The following is a 12,074-nucleotide window of genomic DNA, read 5'->3' on the forward strand; positions in this document are numbered from 1 at the left end:
GAGGGCTTCACGGAGTCCTCTAAGCTACGCCATGTAGCTATGCACTTTCAAAAGTCCGCCAAACAATGGTGGTCTAGCCTACGAGCCAACGGTGAAGCTCCACGAACATGGAAGGCTTTAAGAGCTTCCATTATGAAGCAGTTTTTGGCCACCGATGCCAAAGACAAAGTACTCACCGAATGGCGAAGCTTAAAGCTCTCTCCCAATGAATCCATCCACAAATATGTAGACAAGTTTTGGGACCTACAACTCAAAGCCACTGTCTTCAAAAAGTTGGATTTTGGAGAGCAAAAGCAACAATTTTGTGCGGGCTTAACCGAAGAAATGGCGGAGTATGTCAACTCCCAAAGGCCACGTACCATATCGGCGGTAATACACCATACTATGGTGGCCTCACGAATCAATTTCCAAACGGGGGGTAAAAGAAATAATAAGCCCCCGGAAAACAAGGGTTCCAATGAGCCTAAGGGGAAGGACAATGTCCAAAAGTCTCCTAAGGGCAATTCCAACAAAGCTAAAGAGAAGGGAGTTTACAAAGGAAAGAATAAACTCTCTCCTGAAGAGCTTGAGCGTTATCGTAAAGATAACCGGTGTTTCAAGTGCGGCGAACAAGGGCATGCGTACCGCGCTTGTCCCCAAAAGAACAACCGCCAAGATCCTCCTAGAGCTTCTTTGGTTGAAATCCAAGAGGAGGAGATTCACCAAACTCACCACAAAGGATCTCCTCTATGCCATGCTTGGGGAAAGGTAAGAGAACATGATGCTTTTATTCTCTTTGACCCTGGTTCTACTCACAATTTCATATCTATGGAGTTAGCCACCAAGCTAGGCATACAATCCTACGAGATGGGAGATATCCTACCCGCAGACAGTGCCTTCAAGGGGCAAGAAGCTTCAGTCACTCCCTTAATCGGGAAATTGAGGCTTCATGTCCAAGGCTATGTGGACAAAGAGGATTTCTTTATCTCTCCTCTCAAGCATGAGGATGTAATCCTAGGGGCACCATGGTTTGACCGTTTGGCTGCCCATGTTAAATTTCCTGAAAGGAGAATCTCCTTTAAGTTCAGGGAAAAGGACATGTATATAGATGCTAGGGAGATGGGTAACACCATCCCCATTGTACATACACCAGCTTTCAACAAGTCAATAAAGAGCTCTATTTCCGTGTACATGATTTTTGTTAAAGATTCTCAAAATGAACCTAATGCTTTAGCAAAAGAAAATAAAAGCAACCAAAAGGAATTAGAGTTATCCAATTTTCTCAAGGGGTTTCAAGATGTCTTTATTGACGACATCCCTTGTGAGCTACCTCCTAAACGAGGTAATGACGACCATGCAATTGAACTTCTTCCAGGAAGTTCACCGCCTAACAAACCTCCTTATAGAGTTTCTCAAGCTCAACAAGAGGAGATTATGCGGCAAGTGCATGAGTTAATTGAGAAGGGCATGGTTAGGCCTAGCTCATCTCCATTTTGCTCACCTGTGCTATTAGTGCAAAAGAAAGACGGCACATATCGTATGTGTGTCGACTATAGAGCACTAAATAGGATCACTATCAAAAATAGGTTTCCCGTTCCACGGGTAGAAGACCTATTTGATAAGCTACAAGGATCAACCTACTTCAGTAGGATTGACCTAAAAAGTGGCTATCATCAAATAAGGATAGTTGATCAAGACATTGTAAAGACCGCATTTCGTACTACATTTGGTCTTTACGAATACATTGTCATGCCTTTTGGCTTGACTAATGCACCAGCCACATTTAACCGCTTGATGGAGAAGCTGTTCAGGCCTCATCGAACCTTCACTGGAGTGTTCTTTGATGATATTATCATCTACTCTAATTCATTGGAGGAACACAAGCAACACCTCCAGGTAATATTTCAAGTTTTAAGAGAGAATAAACTTTATGTTAATCGAAAGAAAAGTGAATTTTTCTTGCAAGAGATTCAATATTTAGGTCACATTATCTCTCAAGATGGAATCCAAATGGATCCATCCAAATTAGAGGTAATAAAAGGATGGCCTAAACTAAGGAATCTTCATGAACTAAGAAGCTTTATAGGTATGTGTGCATACTATAGACGCTTCATAGAAAAGTTCTCACAAATTGCGGGACCATTACATGACCTAACAAAGAAAAATGTTAGGTATACGTGGTCTGCTAAGGAGAACAATGCTTTCGAAAAGCTTAAAGAAAAGCTTATCTCTCAACCTGTGCTTACACTACCGGATCTCTCAAAACCATTTGAGGTCCAATGTGATGCTTGTGGTGATTGCCTTGGGGCTGTTTTGCTCCAAGAAGGGCACTCCATAGGCTATGAGAGTCGAAGGCTCGACCCTGTTGAGCAAGCTCTAGGTATATACGAAAAAGAACTCCTTGCAGTTCTACATGCCTTAGACTCATGGAAGCACTATTTATTGGGGACTCCTTTCATTCTGCGAACGGATCACCAAAGTCTTAAGTACTTCATGACGCAGACCAAGCTCTCCGACAAACAAATGAGGTGGGCAAATTTCCTTTCGCAATTTCATTTTCATATTGCTCACATTGCTGGCAAGCATAATCAAGTAGCCGATGCACTCTCAAGACGCCCGAGAGTGAATGCGGTTTCCATAGCAACTCACAATGATCTATCTTCAATGATAGATGAGTATGCTATTGATCCCGATTTTAGAGATGTGATTTCAGCCCTTGCATTAGGGAAGAAAGAAGAACCATTTACTTTACAAGATGGTTATCTTCTCTATGGCAATAGACTATGCGTTACTAACTCACTACGTGAGAAAGTAATGTATGAATCTCATGCTCCCCCATATGCAGGGCATAGAGGGATTCAGTCTACCCTAAAGGGAATTGAAACATATTTCTATTGGCCTACCATGAAAGTGAACATACACGAGTATGTTTCCAAATGTGTGGTATGTCAAAAGACAAAATTTGATAGAGGGAAGCAACTTGGATTGCTTCAACCCTTGCCAATCCCTAATTCACCGTGGGAGAGCATATCCATGGATTTTATCTTTGGATTGCCTAAGTCTATCCATGGGAATACAGGAATATGGACGATAGTAGACAGGTTCAGTAAACAAGCTCATTTTATACCTGTCAAAAAGACTATCAAAGCCCATCAAATGGCAACCCTCTTCATTTCACAAATTTTCAAGTACCATGGCTTGCCAATGTCCATAGTGTCGGATAGAGATCCTAGAATGACCAGTAATTTCTGGAAGGGTCTCTTTGAGAATTTAGGAACAAGGCTAAACTTCTCTTCGGCCTATCATCCACAAACTGATGGCCAAAGTGAAATAGCTAACCTAACTATTCTCGATCTACTAAAAGCCTATGTAACGGAAGTAGATCAAAGATCCCAATGGGAGAAGTACTTACCCTTAGTAGAGTATGCTTACAATAACACTGTACATACTTCTACAGGAAAAGCACCTTTCGAGGTAATTGAGGGAAGATCAAAAAGTCCCTTGCTACTTAAGGTACATGGGAAGATCTTCGCTGCAGATGAGTATAGCCGAGACCTACAAGAATCTTTCCAAAAGATTAAGGATGCTATCTCTATCTCACAGCAAAGGCAAAAGGCTGCTGCTGACAAGCACAGAAGAGCCCAAGCCTTTAAAGAAAACGATTGGGTCTTGTTAAAGTTTCCCAAGGCTCGATTAAGGCAAACTACGGGCAAGAATCCTACGGGCCACCAAAAGTACTATGCTAAACTAGCAAAAAGGTACTATGGTCCCTTCCAGATTCTTAGGCCAATCAATGAGATGGCCTATCAACTTAAGTTGCCCAATCATTGGCTCATACACAATGCTTTTCATGTGAGCCTCTTAAAGCCTTACAAAGGAGAGCCACCTCAAGAACCAACTATTGAAGACCCACCGGAGATCGAGGACCACGAGGAGGTGCTGCAGCCCGAGTCCATTCTCCGACATGAAGACAAGGTATTAAGAGGCGGTAAGACTATCAGACGATATCTTATTAAGTTTAAGAATTATCCTTTTGAAGATGCTAGATGGATGCAAGGCATACAATTAAAGGATAACCTAAACCTTGTCAATGCTTACAATGCTTCCCAAGAGTAAGCAAATGTACAAAATGTTAAAAATGAACAAAAATTTTTGTCTTATAAGACTCTCTTTTTCTTGATTTGTGCACAAAAATGAAGTAGTATGCATGCTTAGATCAAGTTTGCGGGGACGACGTCTCCCAAACACCAAAGTAGAGCTTGTCACTCTACTATGGAAGACTGATAGGACTAATGTGCAGACATGCTTGCGGCAGCCTCAGGCTCTCAAGCGCCAAATGGACTAGTCATCCATTATGGAATGATGTCGTAGGGTAACATAGGGATCCTCTACCCGCTAAGAAAAGGACTCATGCATATGCTTTATCTTCTCTACACCATAGTCGAGGACGACTATGATTTCAAGAGAGAGGTAATGTCATAATAATCAATATCTAATTCTCCTAAATGATTTTCTCATATTAAACTGATCATTTAATGTGGGGAAGTGCCAAGGGAGAAAAAGCTAGAATATTGGTTAAGTTAGCAGACCGGCCACAGTAGGGATCCAAAGGAGGGAAAATAGGGATCCAAAGGGGGGGCCATCTGCAAAAGAGCCATGTGAAACAACGGGCTAAAAAGACCCTAAGGTTCAGCCCATTAAGACTTCCAAAATGCTAAGGTTCCAAAATTCAAAGGTTGTGTCCAAAGGTCAACCTTAGGGAAAATTGGATGCTTAGTGTGTGTGCCCAAAAAGTCTTTCTGCATCCCTACATGGGAGGGGGCGAGCCCCAAAGCTAGGGGATGAGAGAGAAAACCACACACACACACACAGGCTCCCTTTACACAAAGGGAATGAGGGACACATGTCAGCTCCCTAGGCCAGATGCCCACAAGGTATGCCCAATTCCTATTGGAAGACCCTTGAAGTGGACCAATGAGAATTAGGCTAGAGTAAATCTAGTTTAATTAATTTAAAAACATTTAATAAAAGAAACCAATAAGAATTAAGTGTCCTAGAAGACTATTGGGCAGTCTCCCAAGGGGTCCAATGAGCATTCAGGAGCCCCATGGCTTGCCTGATTCCTATTGGCCAGGAGGCAAAGGGGTCCAATGAGAGTTTAGTTTAATTATTTAATTATCTAAAGCTCTCACAAAAGGGGAAAGGGGGACACATGTCAGAAGGCTATCACTTATGCTGCTTAATTCCTATTGGCTTGACCTGGGGAGGTCCAATGAGGAAAAAGCCAGCCTAACTTAGCAGCTAGGGCTCGCCCAAGAGAGAGAGGGGGCTGATTTTTGCTTGGCATTCACTCACACACTCACACACTTGACCATGTGTGAAGGGAAAACACTCTATCTCCTCCCAAGCTTTAATGGAGAGCTCATCACCTACTCCAAGCTTGTGAGATAGAAGCCTACATCAACACCCTCTTGGCATGTGGATGCAAATCCAACCAAGAGCCAAGCTTCAATGCATGCTCATCTTCTCTACCAAGCTAATTACTAAGCTAAGCTATGCTAATATGAGTGATTATGTGAGGAGATGTACTTCTTTCTCGTAAGATACTTCTTTTTCCTCTCAATCTACTCTCATACCCTGCTAGCTCTCACCATCTTCGAAGGTGTGTGAGGTCTTGGGTCTGAGAACGGGGATAATTCAAGTTGTGTTTGATTAAGTGTTTTTGCTGGTGTATGAAGCTTCCATCTTCATTGCACTAGCTAGTCTTGAAGGAACACAAAGAATTGTATTGTACAATGTCTCTCTTGATGGGAGAAACCATAATACAAAGCCTTTTGGAGGGGGGACCGGCTCCATGCAAATCCGGTCCTCAAATGTTGTCAATAGCTTAATTGCTCTCTCTTTTGAAAGTATTGTCGATGCTATCTAACTAGGTGTTATGCTTTTTGTTGCTCTCTCCACCCAAGCACTCTTGTAATTCTCATTAGGAATCAACTCTAATGAAATGCTCACTATGTTCATGCTAATTTCCGCTACACATAAGATTTTAGGCCTTTAAATGTTACACAAACAGTCCACCATATCCAACACTAAGTGTATACATCGATGTTGAGCCCAACAAAAGTTTCTCCTCTTGTACATTTTTTTCAAGTACTCTCTTCATTTTCCTGTGAATGTCACGTCGAGGATTCCTGGCACAAGAAATTTGCTTCTACACATGCCATTGGCAGTTTGCTCATATTTCTGCCAACTGCACGCATAGAGGCCAGATTATTTGGTGCATATTCCCACGGGAACTATTTGCAAAAAAAATTGTGTGTGTTTTTGTGTTCTACATTACATCAAAAAAAGAGTTTCTGTGTGTGTGTGTGTGTGTGTGTGTGTGTGATTCCACGTTTGCTAATTGTAGATTCTCACAAACATAACACAATTTTTAGCATATTCATCAATCAAGAAGATTGAGAAACTATGTGTGTGTGTGTGTATTTGTCTATGTGTGTGTTTGTGTGCGTGCATGTGTGAGTTTTAACCAAGATGGTGTTGATAGTAATACATAGTTTTTAACTACACGTAGATTAAATATTAATATGTATTCATTTGTGATCTAAGAGAGTTTTTGTTATAATTTCCAGGCATCAAAGCTCACAGAAGGAAGAGACCAAACATAGATCCAAAGTGTTTGTTTGGGCACCAACATGCAACTTCCTCTTCACAATAGTTGTTAGCAGGTTCAAAGAAGAGAAATATTGACTTAAGTGAGCCTTTAGAGATTCTTGATATGGAAGTAGAGGAGCTTGTGTTGAACTCAGATGTGGATGCTGCAGAGGTAGAGTCAGAACCTTCTACAAGCCAGGAGGACACTGCAACACCCAAGGTTCATGTGCTCAAATCACTAAAGAGGAAGGTGGATTTTATATCAAGCACTAACTCTGGGCTACCTGAAAAGTGCAACACAAAAGAGAAGAAGGGAAAAGAGACATTTATTGTGAAAGAGCCTGTAGTCATCGATGAAAGGCTTTTTGACTTTGTAATACACGAGCTAGTGATAAATCTCATAAGTATGTGACATCTTTAATACCACCTTTCATCTTGATGATGTTCTAGCTTAGCATGTCGATATCCTAAAGCCTGAAAGAGAGAGGTTTGAGCTGGAGGTGCAAAAGGGCAAGGTCATTCTTGATGACATGGTGGTTGTTCACTTCAGGGATTGTGATTACAAATGAGGTTCATACAGAAAGTACAATAAGTTGCCATTGTCATACAGATCCTTGTGGTGCCCTATGCACAAAAAGGAGTGCAAGCATACCCAAAATCCCTTTGGATTTCTTTGGTTGAAAGTTGCTTTTGGAGGCCTAAAATTTTAGGGGGTATGAAAATGGTGTTATGGGAAAGAATTGTTTGAATTAAATAATCGTGTGGAGGATACAAAATCTTAAAAATCATGTGGAGGATTCAAAAACACGTGTGGAGCCCACGTCAAAACGAATGTTCAGTCGAATTTTTTCATGACTGTGACTTCTCTGTATCTCTGTGCCTTTCTCCTTGTGTGCCTTTCTCAGCTCACTCTACAGCCCCCTATGCACGTTGCTTATCCTTCGCTATGGATAGCAACCTAAGAAAGAGCCCAAGGAATGCATCCTGACAGGTCTCCCCCACAAAGACCCGATATTCTCCCACGAAGGTATGTCACCTCTCTCTGTCTCTGTCTGTGTTGTGTACAGCGGGCCTTTATGTGTAGTAGAGTACTAAGGTGTGGATACATTGAGTAATGAATATGGATTTATTCCTTTCAGAGACATAATTTACAGCCTCCTCCCAAAATCAGCCGCTTTGTTCACCCCAAGGATGTGGAGGTGCCATTAAAGGCATTCTGCACGACAAAGGAGGATTTTCACAGGGAATATGGGTTAAGTCTTGAGGGGAAAATGTTAGGAAGCTGACAGATGCAGATGTGCCCATATCCGACTGGATGAAAGTTTTCATGTGTCTTCCAGTGAAGGAGAAAAAAGTGCCGATAAAAACAACAAGGCTGGATCACTACAAGGCACTCTACCAGCTCTACAAGCAGGTGTACCAATCCAAACCACCAAACTATCTGCTAGGAGTCAAGTTTGCACACGGATATGTTTATTTCGTATGCACAGGTCCGGTAAAGTGGGCTGAGTTTGCATCTGAGGTGGTGAAGAATGTGACCAATGAAGGTCACTTAGATAGGAAAAGAGAACAATGGAAGTTAGAGACTTACCAAGTATCCACAAGAACCCCAAGTGGTTCTGCCATCTTCTTAGTAAATACCCCATCCGGAAGTACACCAGTCGGAAGTGGGCTTTTTGGGACTACTCAGTCTGCGTTTAGTGTTGAAGTATCCACTTCCTTGCAAGAACTTCTTGTTGAGGTTAGAAAATCTCATGACAATGTATCAGTCGAGTGTTAGAAGGCTAAGGATTCAGTGGTCAAATCTGTTGTTGCTGATGTGCACCGTTGCGAGGGTGCCCTTGACACCATCTGAATGCACTTCCTTGACGATGCCAATGTACCAACAGGCTTGCTTGACAGCCTCCAAGAAAAATTTGACCAAGCAAAAGCCACCCTAAATCAGGCACAGGTATGCTTTTAACTCCATCTGATTGTAGTATTTAGGATATAATCCTACCAGTATGATAACATCTTACATCTTACCGGTAGGATTTAGGATATAATCCTACCAGTATGATAACATCCTACCGGTATGGTTACATCCGACCGGTATGGTTAGATCCAACCGGTATGATAAAATCCAGGCGGTTTGATGTTAAGCTTCCGGTATAATGTTATCCTACCGGTATGATGTTATACTATCTAGTATAATAACATTATACCGGTGGGATAACATCATACCAACAGGATGTAATCATACCGGTATGATAACATCATCATACCGATTTTCAAGCATTCATACCAATTTTATATCTTTTTGACATTGTCTGATAACAGAGGTCTCTTGCCTACAGGAAGAATTATCCAAATGCGTGGAGCGTGAGGAAACCTTTGGTCTCTATGTCACGTTTGTGACAGACATGATTAGTCAGCCAATGCTACCTGAAACCATAGTCTTGCCTGCACGAGTTTCAGCTCTTGGACATAGTGTTGTTCTCATTGATGTGTGCAATGCTTGTGGTGTAAAAATTCAGGGATCACAATCGCTCAAGCCATGTTTTTCTATTTCCTTGTTCACATGCATTCTGCTATGCTCACCTGGTTGAGAAAGGAAAGTGCATGCTTAAGGATTGCCCTGGAGTTATTTCTGCAGAAGACCAATCCCTTCTAAAGAAGAAACCAGTTGAACCATGCGCAAAAACAGGTGAGAAAATTGTTTCAATGGGTAATCAGGTGGTTGATTTTTTTCTTCTCTGATGTTTTTTCAGAGTCAAGCTGCTTCAGAACTACTGCCGGTAAAGACACAGGGAACGATACAGTGACGCCTGCATACAAGACACCTGTGGAGGTATTGCTTGATGAAAATGTCCCTGGTAATGCTAAGAAACCTGTTTCGGTAACAACAGAAGAAGAACAAAACTTTGAGGTAAAGGAGCAGAGTACGACTGGTGCTGAAGGGAAAACCTAGAATGAGGAAGACGATGTGTTGCTAGACACTGGCGTGCGGGTGACAAGATCAAAGACCCCGAGAAAACAAGGCCAACATGGCAAGGTAAGTTTTTCATTGATTATGGCTCTAATAAGTGATCTTTTGCTGCACATCTTTCTAAAGCTGATGGTCGTGTAGATGTCAGGCTGGAGGGAAGTCCGAGGAGACCCTTGCTCAGCATATAAGAAAGGCAAAAAGAAAAAAAATCGAGAAGACTGGAGATGAGAAGCCTGAAATGGAGCAAAAAAGCAAGGAAGAGGAAGAGACCCAGGGGCAGCCAGAAGAGGAGATGGACATAGAAGACACTAAGGAGATGTAGAATACGCGCACAAGTTCTGGCCCTAAACCTAGAGCCTGCAAAAGATTATAGTTTGCCCCCCCTATGTTTCTTTTTATGTAACCACTTCTGAAATTAATATAAATTTCTTTCCCATTCGACATCTCTTTCATCTTGTGCCTAATTTTTGAACATTGTGTATTTTTATTGTATGATTTCTATCTATAGATATGTCCTAATTGCATATTTAAATTTGAGTCTTGTGTAATTTTGCATCTGCAGATATGTTTTCAGTTGAAGAATGGTGCCTTGCAGATAGGTTTAGGGCTAACAAGCAGAATGGAAGGGTTGACATTCGTGCAATATGGAATTGCGTGTTGTCTCCTGTAGTGCTCGTGTGTCCTCTATTGTTTAGACTAATTAAAATAATCCCACCGATATGACCAAGGACACCACCTCCATTGAGCGTCCAACGTAGGGTTCTCATTATGGACCTTAAATGGATTACTTCTAGAAATTTGATGGAAAATATGGTGAAGAATTGCCCTACTGGCCAGAAATGCGGTATGTTGTTGAAGGGGATACACAGTTTTGGGTAAGGCCTGATGCAGAAGTGTTTTTGAATTTTGTTTCAGATGGTTCGAAGTGTGGATATGGAGCTGCTGCGAGTTTGAGAAGCTCAAATGCACGCTAGCGACAGTGTTCCCTGACCACCACAAAAGATTCAATAGAGTGGTAAGTCAGGCGTAGTGCACAAGGGCCCATTTTAAATTGGACGCGACAGATAAACCGGTGTTCCACAAGAATCTCAAAAAAATTTCTGACCTACCACCTGACACACTTATCTTTGATGATTCTAGATATAAGCTAATGTTTAATCCATTGGGGTCATTTCTTGTTTTTCCCAAGCTAGAAAAGCAGTCTAAAGAAGTGCACGCCTGTTTTCTGTCAACCACTGTCATAAACTAGCTGGCACACTGGTTGTACTCTAAGAACGAAATTGAGTATACAAAGAGGACTGTAATTTGTGCAGACGGACAACCTGACGACACCTATGTGCGTCGTTTTTATTGGAAATGGCGGATTGACTTTTTCAAGAAGAAAGGAACATATTTTTTTAATAAAAATAAAGCTTCATAAAGTCTGTGAAGTGGGCGACTTTTGTCGATGTATTTTTTTGTCGATGGATGTAAATGGAGAATTGCTCAGCCTTCTTGTCAATCAATGTAACAGAATTCATGTATAATACATTTACAAGCAAGTTGCACGGAAATACGTTGTTTTCTATATTTGAAGTATCTTGCAAATAAAAAGAGAGAGAGAGAGAGAGAGAGAGAGAGAGAGAGAGAGAGAGAGAGAGAGAGAGAGAGAGAGAGAGAGAGAGAGAGAGAGAGTCAGATACTGATAAGTGACTTGTATGATACCGGTATGATTATTTGAAGTGAATGGTATAATACCGGTATGATACTAAGAAGTGACCGGTATGATATTGAGAAGTGACACACACACACACACACACACACACACACACACACACACACACACGCACACACACACAGTCTTAAACTGAGAAGTGACTGGTATGATACCAGTATGATACTGTGAAGTGACTAATATGATACCGGTATGATTTTGACGAGTGACCGATATGATATTGAGAGGTGAGAGAGAGAGAGAGAGAGAGAGAGAGAGAGAGAGAGAGAGAGAGAGAGAGAGAGAGAGAGAGAGAGAGAGAGAGAGAGAGAGAGAGAGAGAGAGAGAGAGAGAGAGGGAGAGGGACTGGTATGATAACGGTATGATACTGAGGAGTGACCGGTATGATCCCGAGAGAGAGAGAGAGAGAGAGAGAGAGAGAGAGAGAGAGAGAGAGAGAGAGAGAGAGAGAGAGAGAGAGAGAGAGAGGGAGAGAGACTGGTATGATACCGGTATGATACTGAGGAGTTACTGGTATGATATTGAGAAGTGACAAAGACAAAGAGAGAGCTGTGGCAGCAAGAAAACACTTGAATGGTTGTAGCCATGACCCTATCTAGGTGGGGTGTTGTGTAAGTTGTCTCTGTTGCAGAGAGAGAGAGAGAGAGAGAGAGAGAGAGAGAGAGAGAGAGAGAGAGAGAGAGAGAGAGAGAGAGAGAGAGAGAGAGAGAGGGAGAGGGACTGGTATGATACCGGTATGATACTGAGGAGTTACTGGTA

Source organism: Adiantum capillus-veneris, chromosome 16, assembly GCF_014529385.1.
Source record: "Adiantum capillus-veneris isolate H3 chromosome 16, ASM1452938v2, whole genome shotgun sequence".
In the NCBI taxonomy this organism is placed as follows: Eukaryota; Viridiplantae; Streptophyta; class Polypodiopsida; order Polypodiales; family Pteridaceae; genus Adiantum; species Adiantum capillus-veneris.